The 15,758-nt window shown below is 42.9% G+C and overlaps 1 protein-coding gene and 1 pseudogene across 6 annotated transcripts in view; one reads left to right on the forward strand and one right to left on the reverse strand.

Moving 5' to 3' along the window:
- Fer (FER tyrosine kinase) overlaps positions 1–2,801 on the reverse strand; it is a 287,416-nt gene extending 284,615 nt beyond the window's left edge. For 3 of the 6 annotated variants that reach the window (XR_013104566.1, XR_013104567.1, XM_076914666.1), the window contains exon 1: positions 2,653–2,801. The gene's annotated coding sequence lies outside the window, so the exon portion shown is untranslated. The remainder of the gene's footprint in view (positions 1–2,652) is intronic. The other 3 variants (XM_076914665.1, XM_034521355.2, XM_034521354.2) reach the window with 2 other exon arrangements.
- Positions 2,802–13,586: 10,785 nt separating this feature from the next.
- On the forward strand, positions 13,587–14,372 carry LOC117722492 (high mobility group protein B1 pseudogene; annotated as a pseudogene).
- The last annotated feature ends 1,386 nt before the right edge of the window (positions 14,373–15,758 follow it).

Consider the following 15,758-nt stretch of genomic DNA (forward strand, 5'->3'; position numbering starts at 1 on the left):
GGCAAAGGAGAGCTCTGGTGAAACCCTAAGGGGCAGCTCAGCATTTCCGCAGTAGCTGAAGTCACTACCCAAGCCCTAAAGCTGTGATCTGTTCCCTTTGATGTCTCAATGAAACAACAGGTTGACCACAGTAAGTATGCCTAAGGCAATGAAAATCTGTATTATTCATCTGTAAATTCCAATACACATCTCTCAAGTATTTAGGAAATTAGTAGATAAAGATAAGTATAAAAATCTTTCTGAAATTGAAGAGGACACAAATATGGAAGAAAAGTGCAATACAGAAAAGATACAGTATACAATTATGCCTGTGAATTAATGTCCTTTCCACTTTTATTCCTTTATTAGAAACTGAAGCTCTGCATTAAGATATTCCTTTATTAACACTATGAAACAACAATGAAGATAGTTTTAAGTCCTATTAAAATGCTAGTAAACAAAGACCATGAAGGGGTTCTAAATTAGTTGACATTTTTTAAGTTCACATTTGCAAACTCTTTTTCCATCACAAAATACATTGTTCCAAACAGTATGTATGAGTGATCTAGTTTATTCAGTTACACTATCTGAACACTGAATGACTGGTCATCCCTTTGCCCTCCCTACAAAAAACATGGGCAGCATGATGCACACCTACCATCTAGTAACAGAAATCCAAGCTTAAACAAGACTTTCATTTTTATGGCAAGTTTGTACATTATCTCTCCTGTGGCTACCAGAATGCAATTTACAACTCTGGGCGTGAGAGACAAAGAAACCCTCTTCCCAGTAGCTCACAGAACCACACATAATAATGCTTCCTGTAACTAAACTACTAATGTTCATCTCTTACTACTTAGTTTCACTGTTTCCACTTAAAAACAAACAAGAATCTTACAATGTTTTGATCATTTCAGTTCCTCTGTTAATGTTTACTATGGAACAGCAATGGCAAAGTTATCACTGCCACATAAATAACAAGTACAGCTCATTCTGTGCAAATTGGAATTTTACTTGATCCTAGTTGGGGGGGGTGGGGGTGGGGAGCTGCAGATCTGAAATGTTCACAGAAAAGTTAGAGTCACATGGCAACCAAGAATGAAGTTCGAAAATCTTGTCTCCAAATCTGAGATTATTTCTCCCACACAAACGACTTCAACCTTTGAAGTAGAGCAGAAGCTGCACTAACAGGACACTACATCATCTTAGCTAGTGTGTATTAATACTGTCAATGCAGAAAAGAAACAGATCTTCACCGAAGGTCTTTTATGGAAGAGAACTGAAAGTGTTTCCAGGAATGCTTATGTACTCTCTTAAAACATCCCCCAGGACCTTTGAAAGCCCTCAACTCCAGGGCTATCAGAAAATCTTTTCTTGGCTGAGAAAGGGGCACTCAACTTTTTACATCCTTTGGTTCTTCCACATGCCATAATAAAGCCTACACGGGTGTATATACAAATAGTCCCTACACTACACGACATACTTTGCAATACTTTTTCTTTAAACCTGTTCTAATTTTACAAATGGATTGCAAAGTATTTTTTAGACATTAACCACTAAAATAGCGTTTTACATCAGACTTTTATATACAGTGACTTCAAGTTGAGAAGGTTCTTTCTTAAAATGCCTGAAACTCCTATACAAGTTAGAGTAGCATATGTTGGCGTGATAGTGAGACCAATGTGAATATATACAGCTTCTTCGGAAGTAAAAGTATCAAAAGCTTCATTGCTCTTACATCCTAAGATACTGAAAACGAATGGCATCCCCAACAAATTGAGATTGCAATGGCATCCCCAACAAAAATCACAAATGTACAGTTAAAAGCGACCACCTCGTGAAAACTTAATTGTTCAAAGGCGCCCTCTCCCTTAACAAAACTAGCCTCATGAACTCCTTTCAGAGAGCTCATCCTAAGAGGAGTCCACAGAAGACACAACAGTGCCTCCAAATACCTCAGACCCCTAAAAAGCCCTTAGGGCAAAAAAAAATCACCCCTGACAAGTCCAGGTGCCTCCAGGAGTCTCTCTGGACCAGACTCCTGAAGGGCTGCCCTGAACCAGAGGGGCGGTTGGGACGTGAAGCTGAAGGCGAGGCGACACAGGGTTAGAGGGTCCGGATGGAAAGGGGCTTGGGGAACACCCGGGCTAGGTGCCCCAGGAGAGGGCGGCGACGGGCGAGGAGACCAGAAGGGGTGTGGGCACCGTGGGCGAGCGGCCGAGGAGCGCAAGAAGGGAAAGGGTGCGGGCTCCCAGCGCAGCAGCCCCCAACCCTGCCCCACGCCCCGCAGCCCCGCGACCCGCGACAGGGCGGGGCCAGGCGCTCGCCACGGCCGGCACCGCCCCCTCAGCCTCCGGGTCCGGGCCGGTGGGAGGGGCGGGCCTGGCGGGCCTGGCGGGCCGGGTGAGTAGCCGGACCCCAAGCCCAACCCAGAACGTTCCGTCGCGGGCAGGATGGGGCGAGTGACCCCACAGCCCGGGACGGGGACGGAGCCGGCTGAGGGAGGAGGAAAAGCCTCCGCGCAGCCCGCGCCCGCTGGGCCAAAGCCCGGCGACCCCCTGAGGGCGGGAACGGCTGTCCCCGCACTGCGCTCGCCTTCGGGCCTCCTTCCCACCTCCCGGGGCGTTGCCCCGGGCAACAGTGCCTCCGGACGGCGGCGTGAAACGCACCTACCTAGAACCTGACAAGCAGGAGCCCCTCAGACCCGGGAGCCAGTCGCCACCCGGCGTCACGGGGACTGCTCCAGCCAATAGGCGCCGCCGTCGCGAGCCTCGCCAACCAATGCCGCTACACTCCGGTCTCCGGGCACCCTGAGAGTTCAGCCAATGAGAAGGAGCGGGGGGCGGGCGCCGTCGCCGGCCCCAACCCCCTCTTCTACTACCTCCCAGGAGGCGGGCGCGGCCCATTGGCTCGGACCCGCGAGGGGCGGAGCCTATTGGGTGGGCGGGGACTGGAGTTGCGGGCCTGAGGAGGCGTGGCCCCGGCCGCCGCCCTGCGGGCTGGTTCTCGTCGAAGCCTGGTCATGCGGGTCTCTCTGCTTCTCCGAGCCCAGTCGTTGGCCTGCCCTGTGGGATGGGCGCGTAGACGGACGGGGCCTGACAGGAAACTCCGGATGCTCGCGGGGCCAAAGCCGGGAAGTGGTCTGTCCGGGTGATAAGCTGAGGCCGCCCGGAAGGGTCAGCCCCGCGGCCCGGCCGGAAAGAAGGCGTGACGAAACGAGGAGCGCCCGCGGGGGACCGGCGATCGCCGGCTCTCCTCCCCTCCTGGAGCAGGCTGTGCCTCCGACTCTACCTTCCCTGCGCTCTGCTTGCGTGTGCTGTAACGTGGATTCCTTTGCGTTTCTGCGGTGTGCTCAGAACGGTCTTTTCCGTTCCTGGGCCCGCAGTGTCAGAAGCTAAGGATCTGACATTCTCTGGAAACAAGAGGATGGTGCGGCGAGTCCTTGGAGCGAGTGCCCTCGAAAGTACTTACCTCTAGGAAAGTCTAGAAAGCTAGGACCCAAACTGATGTGCTCTTCCAGTGAGGGCTGTTTTCCGAAGCGCTCCTCGCCAATTTGGTGCTAAAATTAGTAAGGTGGACCCGAACAGATCTTAGTAGATGATCTGAAGCTCTGTGATAGGTGTTACTGGTCATGGAGCGTCACTCCCGCATTGCTGTAGCATGCTTTTTAAAGGCAGAGTCTCTTGTACGTGAGCTCAGCCACATTCATCGCCTGCTCCAAGTCTAACAACTGCATTTCCACTCCCACCATTAAAACCTTTGAGTTAGATTAGAGCCAAAGAAGGATTAATACTTTTTTTAATTCTAAATGGCTATTCACTTAAGTCAGTTTCAAAGACCAAGAAACCAAAACATACTTAAGGACACACAAATGTCTTACTGTTGAAAATTGATGAGATTCTCTCCCCTTCTTTTTCTCAGAAAACAATTAAGTACTCTTGTCAGATTTATGGTCCAGGAATATCTTTCTCAAGAACTTGGAATGCACAGGAGTTGTGAATCATTGTTAGAGCACTTGAAACCCAAGATGAACCTCAGCAAGGATATGGGAAGCCGCTGGGAATCAGTATCTTTCAAAGTTCACAGATAGCAAAAGAAATAGCCACCTTATCTCCCAGTTTCTGTGAAATTCTAGAACTCTAAATTTTGAAACTACCTCAGGCTCAAGGATCGCCTTTTCTCTTAAAATATACCACCCCAACAAGTCCACCATAGATGTGACAGAGCCAAGTTCTCTTACCTAAGGACTAGTTATTGTCCAGTATGAAAACCTAAATAATGATCTGCTCATCTACAGAAAAGGATGAAATTCATGTCTTTGCAGTCTCTTAGATAATGCCTGGGATATATAAATCACATTCTGTTTTAAGCCTATTTGACAATATAAAGGTTCCTGACTTCTCTAACATTACCTTATCAAGGAACTCCAACATTTTTAATAGAACCAAAAATAATAATTTTTGTATTTTATCGTTCTGTAGTTAAATGTATAAATAGCCTCTCAAATGCAAGTTACTTTTCTATAAGCAGTGAATGCTGTATGTATAAATACATAAAATACATATAATGTGGGTGAAATAAATGTGTTGGTATTAAATGGTTTGAAAAAATATGACTTTGACACTGCTTTACCAAGCATACCTTTTCCAAGAAACTTAGGCTTCCTTTCTTTATAAAAAAAAAAAAATAAGAAGAAGAAGAAGAAGATGTGGCTAGTTGAGTTAGTAAATTGCAAATTTGCATAATATAGCTTTAAGTAAGGATACAATGAAAATAGACTTCATTGGTATAGTGTGCCTATGTGTGTGTTTACATATGAGAATGGAATCCACCTACCCTAAAGTTCTATAATTCAGTTCTATAATTATTCTATTCCCATTTATTCAACCAAGAAACATAAATTGTCTGCCACATGTCAGGCATCATACTATGAAATGCAACTTTGCAATTAAAAAATTGATCATGAGGGAGGGGTAAATAACACACCTAACTTTATTGATTTCCCCCACTAAGTATCACTTTGCAATGGAACACATTTAATAAATATTTTTTTTACACTTTCAAAATTTCTGAGCAAATTTCCTTGTATCTTGTGTGAAACAATACAGGAGAATGAGAAAATAATTTCTTGTCTAGGTGATCCAGTTACTAACAAATGACTTAATAGACCTGTTTTCTTCCATTAAAATTAAAATTTAGATCTGTACCAGGAACTGCCATGGTTTGTAAAATGCCACAGTATTACCTATCTGTAAGCAAACAAGTCTTTAGTGTATAGTCCATATAGATTTTAATATTTTAAGATTAATATTTTAATAAAGTAACTTTCCTGAAAAAATAACTATAATGTGAACATTAAAACTATATAATTGGTTTATATTTTTTAATTCTTTACTTTCTTTTGGTTAGCATCATTCCTCACCCTATCTTTATGCCTCTCTTGTTTTCCTGTAAAATTTTCTCATAGGCTTGAGGAATCTTGGCTCTGTGCCAACTTAGTTCAGCAAGTCCCAAATCTGCCTCTCCTCTCTTCTCAGCTAGCTCCTTTCATTTGTAACTGTTCTCTTGCTTATGTTTTATACCTAACAGTGTGCACACACCACTCCTGAAGCAGATGTGGTGGTGAGGGAAACAGGACAGAAATTATGTTTATCTGTATTCTGTGCATGCTACATGGTCTGTTTTCACAAGACATAAACTTTATTGGTTTTTGTTTTTGTTTTTTCGAGACAGGGTTTCTCTGTATAGTCCTGGCTGTCCTGGAACTCGCTCTGTAGACCAGGTTGGTCTTGAACTCAGAAATCCTCCTGCCTTTGCCTGCCAAGTGCTGGGATTAAAGGTGTGCACCACCACTGGCCAGCTATAAACCTCATTGATTCTGAAGACTGTTAGCCTAAATGAATACTTTCAATACAGGTCATGTTTGGGTGAAGTTCAAGATGCCTGTTGTCTAGACTTTCCAAATTCAAAATGCATTACAAATCTGTATATGAAAAGTCAGGAGAGCAGAGGGAAGAAAAAGAGGAAGAAAAGCTCTGTAGTCTAAAAAGTCAATGTCAAATCCATTAAGAACACTTCCCAACCGTCTCCTCCCAGACAGAGGCTGGCTGGCCGGATAGACTCAGATTGTTTCTCTTGATTCTTTTGGCTTTCTGTTCTCCACAAAGAAATAACTACCACCCACATCCCTCGTCAAGACTTGTCCTCCTAAAATGCCCACAGATCATTCAAGGTCCACTCCTTTATTAAACCATTTTCCTCTCAGGATTTACGTACCCTTCCCTCCATTCCCTATGGTCCTTTGTGCCTTCAAAGACAAGGCTAGAGCATGTGCTTGACAGTCCTGGAGTGCTGACTTTCCCTTGTGGTCACCTGAGGGCCTTATAAGAAATGCACACTACCAAACTCACTCCCGGAGATTCTGACTTGGGAAGATCTGTGATGAGTTTCAAAGAAAGTCTGTGTTTAGGAGGCCTGTCAATCTGTTCAACAAGATGCAGTGAGCTGAGGCTCTATCTTCAGTTTCTTGTAGCAGCAAACAAACATAGGCTCAGGTCACTGGGTTCCAGCTGCCAGATATCCCTGAAGGCAACAGTAAGGCCAGAGACTAGAAACAGAATTAGGTGAGAATCTGTGGAGCTTAGAAGTATGCATACCAGACTCTCAGATCACATCCTCCACCCAATTACTTAGGAGTGAAAGTGTTCACTCCCCAGTAAGGCTGAGCTGGAAGACAGCAGAACACAGAAAGGAGTGGGGAACTTTCCAGTACAATGGAGGACATAAGCACAGAGCCACATGCTTCTGCTCAGCCCCTGCAATGGCAGGCTCCGGGTTTCGAGGGTGCAGTGACTTCTCTGAGGAAGAATACTTGTATGTCTATTTGGAGTGTCTTCCATCTGACGTAGCCAGATCCCTTGCCTAATCACATCCAACATGAAGTCTGTGATTCGTAAGTTCAGCTATAAAAGGGCAAGTGGATATCATGTTGTTCTAAGTAGACCTGCAATCATGAAAATGGGACAGCAAATCAAAGGAGAGAGGGTGGTGCTGCTACAAAATAAAACCAAAGCAAAGAACAGGAAAAAAAGAAAATTCAAAGTCTGAGTGATTTCCTTTAAGAAGAAGATACAGGGCTGGAGAAATGGCTTAGTCAGTGGTTCAAAACATATATTGCTATTCCATAGGATGGAGTTCAGCTCTTAGCAACAGTGTCAGGTGACTCCCAACCACCTGTAGCTCCAAGGGAAACCAATGCATCTGTCTTCCTAGGGAATTCACATACACATAACCCCCACCACACACACATACACATAATTAAAACTGATACAAATAAGTCTTAGAAAGAAGGAAGGAGGACAGTGTGTGTTTGTGTGTGTGTGTGTGTGTGTGTGTGTGTGTGTGTAAACAACATAGGTTTCTCAAGGATATATTCAGAGAAAGAAATGAAGGGGCCATGAGACTGACTCTTTCTCAGCTGTCGTCAGTTGCCAATAGCTCATTCAATAGAGGTGGGCCCTCAGTGTTGGGAGCTGCAGTGAGCGTGTCAACATCCGCCATTACAAGATGGCGCGGACATCGTGTCCTCCCCACTAGTAAACAATTAACTGCGCAGGTGCAAAGACAGAAAGCCCGCCAAAGTCACTGGCCAATCCCGAGGCATAATATTGGGTGATGAGTGAACAGCCAATCAGAAGTGAACACGTCACTCTAGGGTGTATTTAAGCTGTGCCTCTTCCTGTCTTTACCCCTTCCGCGGTCTTCGCTTCTACTGATACAAGATTAAAGCCTCGTCTGTGGTAACCACCCTAATATTGCCTCACGTGTCTCTCTTCCACGGGCGAAAGGGGACACGGGAGGCGTGCGGAACACCTCAGGCCCTTCCCTGACCCATGTTGGAATTAGGAATGCCTCAACCTTGTCAGGCCTTATGCAGGTAACCAGAACTACCCTAGGTTATTCTGAGCAACAACCACCCAAGGCTCAAATCAAACCACACAATTACCTTTCTCCATCTACATTCAGCTATAAAATATTCAATATGTCCAAATTCAACTGAATTATTTTCAATTTATAATAAATAATTTATAATAAAACATGAATAAACATCCCAACTATGCAGAGGGGAGAAAAGTCCAAAACTCTCCCTTCAGTCATCAAGCCTACCCTTGAGCATTCACTGGCTATCACTCTTGACAAAATTTTATGCACACAGTCATAGAAGCACCATTTGAGGCTGGCTTTGGGATGTGTCTATGCCATTGCTGTGACAGTGCTATACCTGTTATCACAGGGTCATATCTCAGCTCTGTTTATCCATTTACTGACTGAGAAATATTACAGTCTTTATTTTTTTTTAACTTTTAATTTTATGTGATGTGTGTTTTGCCTGCATCTGAGTGTGGAGCACATGTGGACCTGGTACTCACAAGACAGGGGAGGCAATTGAATCTCCTGGAACTGGAGTTACTGATGGTTCTGAGCTGCCATGGGGGTGCTTGGAATTGAACCTGGGTCCTCTGGGTTTAAACACTGAGCCCTTCCCTGAACCCTGGTTTTTGAAAATTATAAAGAAATTATTATAAACACTCCCCAAAAGTATTTTTCATCGTATAAACATAATGTTCATTTACATTGGACAGATCCCTCCCAGCTCTAGCATCACATCACACGGAGCCTGTAATCAGTAGGTTCTGGGATCTGAACATAGGTCCTTCTGCTTGCTCAGCATGCACTTTACTCACTGAACGTCTCCTCAGCCCCCAACAAGTGATATTTAACTTTAATAAGGAACCGGCAAACTTTTGTTTTGTTTTGTTTGGCTGGGGATCAAACCCAAAAGCTTGCCAATGCTGGAGTAGTTTACCACTAAGCTACACAACAGCCTTGCCAAACACTTTCAAGTGTCTGCACCATTTTATGCTATCCCAGTAACAGAGGTAGTTGTAATGGCTCCTTGCCATCTACAAATCCTAGGTACTATTGGGAAAAAAAGATGGGAGAATTGGTTGACTTTTCCTTTGAGAGATGAGGGGAATATGTCCTCACATCTCTAGGGTTGGCCTAGAACTTATAACATACTCCAGGCTACCTTCAAACTTATAGCAATTTACTACTCTGCCTCAACTTTCTAGTACTGAGGTGATCACAGCCCCCATATTTGACCACTCTGGTATATTGTTCTAGCCTTGATTTCTGTTTCCCCAGTGACCCAGGATGTTGAGCTGAGTTCTGTTCAAAGAATCTTTGCACATTAAAAAAAAAAAATGGTTTGTTGATTTAATTTGCTATTTGTTTGTTTGTTGTTTTGATGTTTGTTTGTTTGTTTGGTGGTATTTTTTATGTGTTTTACTTTGCAGCCCAAAGCCTCACATCTGCTAGACAAAAAGCCTTCTGCCACTGACCAGAGGGTATTCTCCAAAATACCCTCAGGGAATGTTTTGGAAAAAGCAAGGCTGAAGAACTCAACACACACACACACACACACACACACACACACACACACCAGACAGATATGGCCAAGTGATTATTGGCAACATTATGAAGACAGAGAGTGAGAGCAGATAGCATTTTTTTTTTTTTTTTTTATGAAACAGGACTTACACAAGGAAAATGCCCTGTGCCTCTCACACAGTCATGAGCCTAATAGAAAAAGATGAAAAAAAAAAAAAAATAAGCGTTCAAAAAACCACACTGACCATCAGTGAGGAAGGGAAGTTCTTAGCAACAACACCAAAAGCACAAAATTAAAATAAAAGTGGTAAATTAACCCTGTTCAAAAATACAAAAATGTAAAAACATTTTTTAAAAGAGGGAATTTTGCTCTATGACAGATATTGAAAACAAAAGAGGACCCACAGCAGATACTCACAAACCACAGATCTGATAAAAGGCATGTATTCAGAATAGAATTCCTTAGTCACATCCGTTTTATTCTTTCAGCACCAACAAAAACCTCCTCTCTGAACCTTCCAAATGTGCTGGCATTCAACTGTCTGGACCACTGTGAAATAGGTGAATGAATGTGGTTCATTACTTCTTTTCTGCAGAATAATGTACTCTAGGGTTTCTGTCTTTTATAACTAAAAACTTCTAGCCAGATACCAAGTATGATGATTCCCTATACCTTAACCCTAAGAGGATCATATTTAATGGGGGTACAGCTGGCCAGTTACATTTTATACCTGTGTCTTATATGGATCTGCGGATATATATTGGAGTGAGTACACAGTCATAGGAAATATTTTTTAAAATGTAAAACATTTCTGAATAAGCCATGTATTTTGTTTTATTGAAGTGCCAACCCTATTAAATTTCTTCTGCCAAATATTTTAAAATCAGAGAGCACCCCATTTTGAATGAATTCATTTCTTAAAACACCTCCACTTGCTAAAATAAATGATGTGCCTAAAAAAAAAATGCCGCTAGGCCGGGAGGTGGTGGTGCACGCCTTTAATCCCAGCACTTGGGAGGCAGAGGCAGGCGGATTTCTGAGTTCGAGGCCAGCCTAGTCTACAGAGTGAGTTCCAGGACAGCCAGGACTACACAGAGAAATCCTGTCTCGGAGGAAGAAAAAAAAAAGGTGCTAGGCCTAGTTCAGTGCTGAGAGTAATTTCCTGGGCAGTGTGTTCCTGGAGTCTAGAAAAATAGACTCTAGGCTCCACCCTGATTTTTTGGATTACAGATTTCTCAGTCACACTGGTGCGGTAGGCGCACTTTGTGCTCTCTTGATGCCACAGACTTCTTACTAGTTCAGTTTGTCCCACACCAGAAAAGAATGCAGCAGTAGTATAAGCGGAGGATGTGAACAGGAAGTGTGTCTGTTCTTACTTAGTTCCTCTTCCCCAGCGAAATGTCTCACGTGAGTAACGTGGGGTAACAGGGGCTTGCTATCAAGCCTGAGTCCGGTCCATTGCCGAGCCCCACTTGGTGGAAGGAGAGAGCGGACACTAGCAGCTTACCCTCTGATCTCCATATACACTTTGGCATATGTATATACAATAAATAAATAAAGGTCATAAAATACTTAAGAGTCTAGTGCCCCTCATAGATCTTTGTTGTACTTTCTGGATAAAATGAAATTCTCATTTCACATTGGTGGAATATACCCTGTAGTAGGTATATTCGCTTAACAAGGCAAGGCAGACTATGGACAGAGCCGGGAATTGGCCTACGCCCATCTGCTTTTGCTGACTATAGTTCATCACTGTTATTCAGAATTTGGATTGAGGCATAGTTGCTTCTTCCTCGACAAAGCTTTTGGATCACAGTAGTTTGTGGCCAATAACACCTCCAATCTTGAGTCTAAATGAAAATAAACAGACCATAATTCATATTATAGACCTCATGTGACTTATTTCACAGTATGACTAGCTCGTCAGATTTTGGCTTCATTTATTTGTAGGAACAATTTCAAGAAAATAATTTTTCCTCTTACTTGTAACTCACAGTTTATCTTTTAAAGTCCCAAGATTGTCACTAAATAGGAACTGAGTGATATAAAATGAACATCTTCAAAATTTTTTTAAAAAAATCTTTTTTTATCTAAAATAAATCCCAATTCAATCATTTAAAACAAAAAATAGCCGGGCAGTGGTGGCACATGCCTTTAATCCCAGCGCTTGGGAGGCAGAGGCAGGAGGATTTCTGAGTTCGAGGCCAGCCTGGTCTACAGAGTGAGTTCCAGGACAGCCAGGGCTATACAGAGAAACCCTGTCTCGAAAAAACAAAAAAAGAAAAAGAAAAAAAAATAGTTAACCTGTGGGGCGATGGAGTCGCATGCCTTTAATCCCAGATACATTAACCTGAAAGACTTATTCCAAACAGAAGTGAAATGATGTTCCATCAGTCCCTACAATTTAATTTCAATGTTATTTTCTGAGAATTGTTATGTCTCATTTACATAAAATATGTATCTTCTAATTGTCTTTAATGTAGAATTTTGTTTTGAAGTATATATATATATTTTATTTTAATTTATTAATTTACCAAGTATACTTTCTTAAGTATCAATACGCACCAGCAGTAAGCCTTCTGTTTCAACAGGAGGGACTAGGAAGTAAAGGAAGCCGTCCTGGGCGGTGCAGAAGTCTGAGTGGGATAGGACCACAGGGTGCGCTGTTGCTAGGAGCAAGGGCAAAGCTTCGGTAAGAGGGAGTCTGACAAGATGAAACTTGAAATCAGACAGATATCCGGTAAGGAAGGAGCCAGGTACAAGGAGATCTAGGAACAGAATGTTCTAGACAGCAGCTACAAATCGCTGCCACCGCACCCCCTGAGGTGGAGAAGGTGAGGGGTGTTACAAGCACGAAAGACGGGTGTGACCTGAGTGGTTGAGAACAAGGCACAGCCTGAAACACCATCAACAGATAAGGGTAAGATTGTGTCCTATTATAACTTTACTCAAACTGCAGTGGAAAAAAGCCACTGGGAATTTGTATAGGGGTCAGGTTTTTTTTTTTCCTTAAATTGTTAGATTGTGTTTTAAAATAACTTCACCCTCCTCCTCCTCCTCTTTCTCTTCTTCCTCTTCTTCCTCCTCTGCTTTCCCTCACTCTTAGGCCCCATGCTAGCCTAGAACTGATGATGTAGCCCAGACTATCCTAGAACTTGGTGAAGTATGAACTAACTCACCAGGCTGACAGCATAGTTTTAAGCAACTGAGCTGTGTGATCAATTTCATTTTTCCCCTCAAGATTTATTTAACAAAATACAGTCTCTTGCAAGTATAGAATTCATGGTGATTTTCATCTCCAAACCATTCCAGGAAGCTTTTCTCTTCCTTTAAATCATTAATTTTGTCTGTTTCAAGCCTCTACACTCAACTTTACAGGCTATGCCTATAGTTTTATATGTTTGCATCAATGGGAAGTCATCTTGGAGGCCATCTTGGAATTCTGCCCAATATACTGTGACAATAAAATCGTAATTATAATATAACATAAAATGTAGAAGAAACTGAAACCAATACAACTGACGTTACAAAGGATGTACTAATACATTTGCTTAGGAGACATTAAATCACACCAAGTAAAATTTAGCTAAGGGAGCACTGCCCCTTACCCCAAAGATAAGGTGACCTTTTAGAGACAGATGAAGTTTACAGTGCTAGGATGTAAATGTTTACTCACAAGGATTGACCAGCCATTAAATTGACCACCCCAAAGAACATGCCTTAACAAGCAGCTCAAGGGTGCAACACAGGGTCACAACCACCACTAAGCCCTGGTCTGCCATTGAGTTCTTTGTGTTCTTATCATGAAACATATAATCTTGCCAGGTGGGCAACATGGTCATGGGTCACAACTACTCAAAAGAATAACACTGGTGTACTTTAAAAAACAATTCTGGCAATATCTTTACTGGGTAAATCTTTTCCCATCTGCCCATGCGGCCAGACTTGCAGTCTCCCATCTCTGTGTGAATTGTTCAAAGTGTAACTTGGGACCTAAAAGAGATTTAAGAATGAAAGTGTATGTAAAACCTAAGCTGTGTGTAAGTTACTAAATCTTCCGTTCAAGGCCGGTTCTTCATTGGTCATTAGCCCCAGCCAGACAAGTGCCATTAAAGAGTTTTTCCGAGCCATTGCAGTACATTGAGCTCCATAGAGACAGCGCCGGGGCAAGCGAGAGCCGGACGGGCACTGGGCGACTCTGTGCCTCGCGGAGGAAAACCAACTAAACATGGGCAAAGGAGATCCTAAGAAGCCGAGAGGCAAGATGTCCTCATATGCATTCTTTGTGCAAACCTGCCGGGAGGAGCACAAGAAGAAGCACCCAGATGCTTCTGTCAACTTCTCAGAGTTCTCCAAGAAGTGCTCAGAGAGGTGGAAGACTATGTCTGCTAAAGAAAAGGGGAAATTTGAAGATATGGCAAAGACTGACAAGGCTCGTTATGAAAGAGAAATGAAAACCTACATCCCTCCCAAAGGGGAGACCAAAAAGAAGTTCAAGGACCCCAATGCACCCAAGAGGCCTCCTTCGGCCTTCTTCCTGTTCTGTTCTGAGTACCGCCCAAAAATCAAAGGCGAGCATCCTGGCTTATCCATTGGTGATGTTGCAAAGAAACTAGGAGAGATGTGGAACAACACTGCCGCGGATGACAAGCAGCCCTACGAGAAGAAGGCTGCTAAGCTGAAGGAGAAGTATGAAAAGGATATTGCTGCCTACAGAGCTAAAGGAAAACCTGATGCAGCGAAAAAGGGGGTAGTCAAGGCTGAAAAGAGCAAGAAAAAGAAGGAAGAGGAAGATGAGGAGGAGGATGAAGAGGATGAGGAAGAGGAGGAAGAAGAGGAAGACGAAGATGAAGAAGAAGATGATGATGATGAATAAGTTGGTTCTAGCGCAGTTTTTTTCTTGTCTATAAAGCATTTAACCCCCCTGTACACAACTCACTCCTTTTAAAGAAAAATTGAAATTAAAAAAAAAAAAGAGTTTTTCCTTCGCTCTAGTGTGCAGAGAGATCTCTCACCTGAAAGGCGTATTGTTTCTGAGACATATATAAAAATGACTTTTAACGTGACCAATTTTAAAAGTGCATTAGGGAATTCTCTGGTGGCCAACGTCTGAAACACATCTCCAGCATCCTAGGTAAACAAGGCAAGGGTGAAAAGATTTGGGACAGTGGGAAGGACTGAAGTATCTGAAGCACTGCAAGGAGATGGGAAAAGTTGTAATATCTGTATCAGGGCCTGGATCACAACCGGGATCCACCCATCTTTTTTTCCAGTCTATTTGTCCTTGTTTCTGGGTTTTTTTTTTTTTTTTTAATTCTCTCTCTGTTTTGCCTCATATAACCATAAAGACACTGCATTAAATTCTCTATCAGTTCTTCGATGTGGCACAGGAAGTATTTAACTTTGACAATCCACCACAGTTGCTATCTTATCCATTCTAATTTGAAAAAAATCCCAGGAGAGGGACTTCAAGCCCACAGAGTATCCACTGTACATCTTATCTTGTAGGAACACAGCAGCTTTTGTTGACGGAGAAGGGAGCATTTCTTGGGAGACTATGTGCTCATCACTAACGCTCTTCCAAGCAACTATAGAAGTATTGCTTGTGAATTACTAAGAGGGGATGGATCATATGGGGGACAGGTTGTATGATGCATTCTATTTCAAAACACACAGCCTATCCGTAATTTTTTCTTCAAAGATTGCCTGTATGTTATGTTTTGTGATAATTATGCGTTAAGTACAGTAAAGTCACTTATAGAAGCTTATCATGGGGTTTCTTGTTGAATTTCACAGAGTCTATGTGTTTTAAATTGTATAGTTAATTAAATCCGTAGGTGCACACATGAGACCGACAGTGCTATGGGAAAGGTTTAAGCGTCGAAGCCATGCAGTCAGCCAGACCTCTCAGGTTAAACTGTAGCCCAGCTGTTTAAGTGTTCTTAGGTAAAATGGCCTGTGTACCTCAGTGTCTTCCTCTATGAACGGAAGGGAATGATTCAAAGGATTTCAAAGGGTGGTCTTGATAATTAGTTCATTAATGTGTATGAAAAGCTTACACTAATAAGAGAATTCGGGAGGTGTCAGTTTTTACTTTGTTTTGCAGTAATGGAGACTGAACTCAGTCAGAGACTTGGCTAAGCTGGTGCCACAGCCCTAAACACTGGCTGTTTATTTTAAACATAGACTTGGGTTGTTTTGTTTGTTTATTTGTGGTTGCTGGTGGTGGTGGTGGTGCTGGGGGTAGTGGTTGTATCCAAAAGAGGGTACAAAAAATCCATTTAATGAAAGCCTTCCTAGCGTTAGAGAGCAGAATCAGCAGTTA

Source organism: Arvicanthis niloticus, chromosome 17, assembly GCF_011762505.2.
Source record: "Arvicanthis niloticus isolate mArvNil1 chromosome 17, mArvNil1.pat.X, whole genome shotgun sequence".
NCBI lineage: Eukaryota > Metazoa > Chordata > Mammalia > Rodentia > Muridae > Arvicanthis > Arvicanthis niloticus.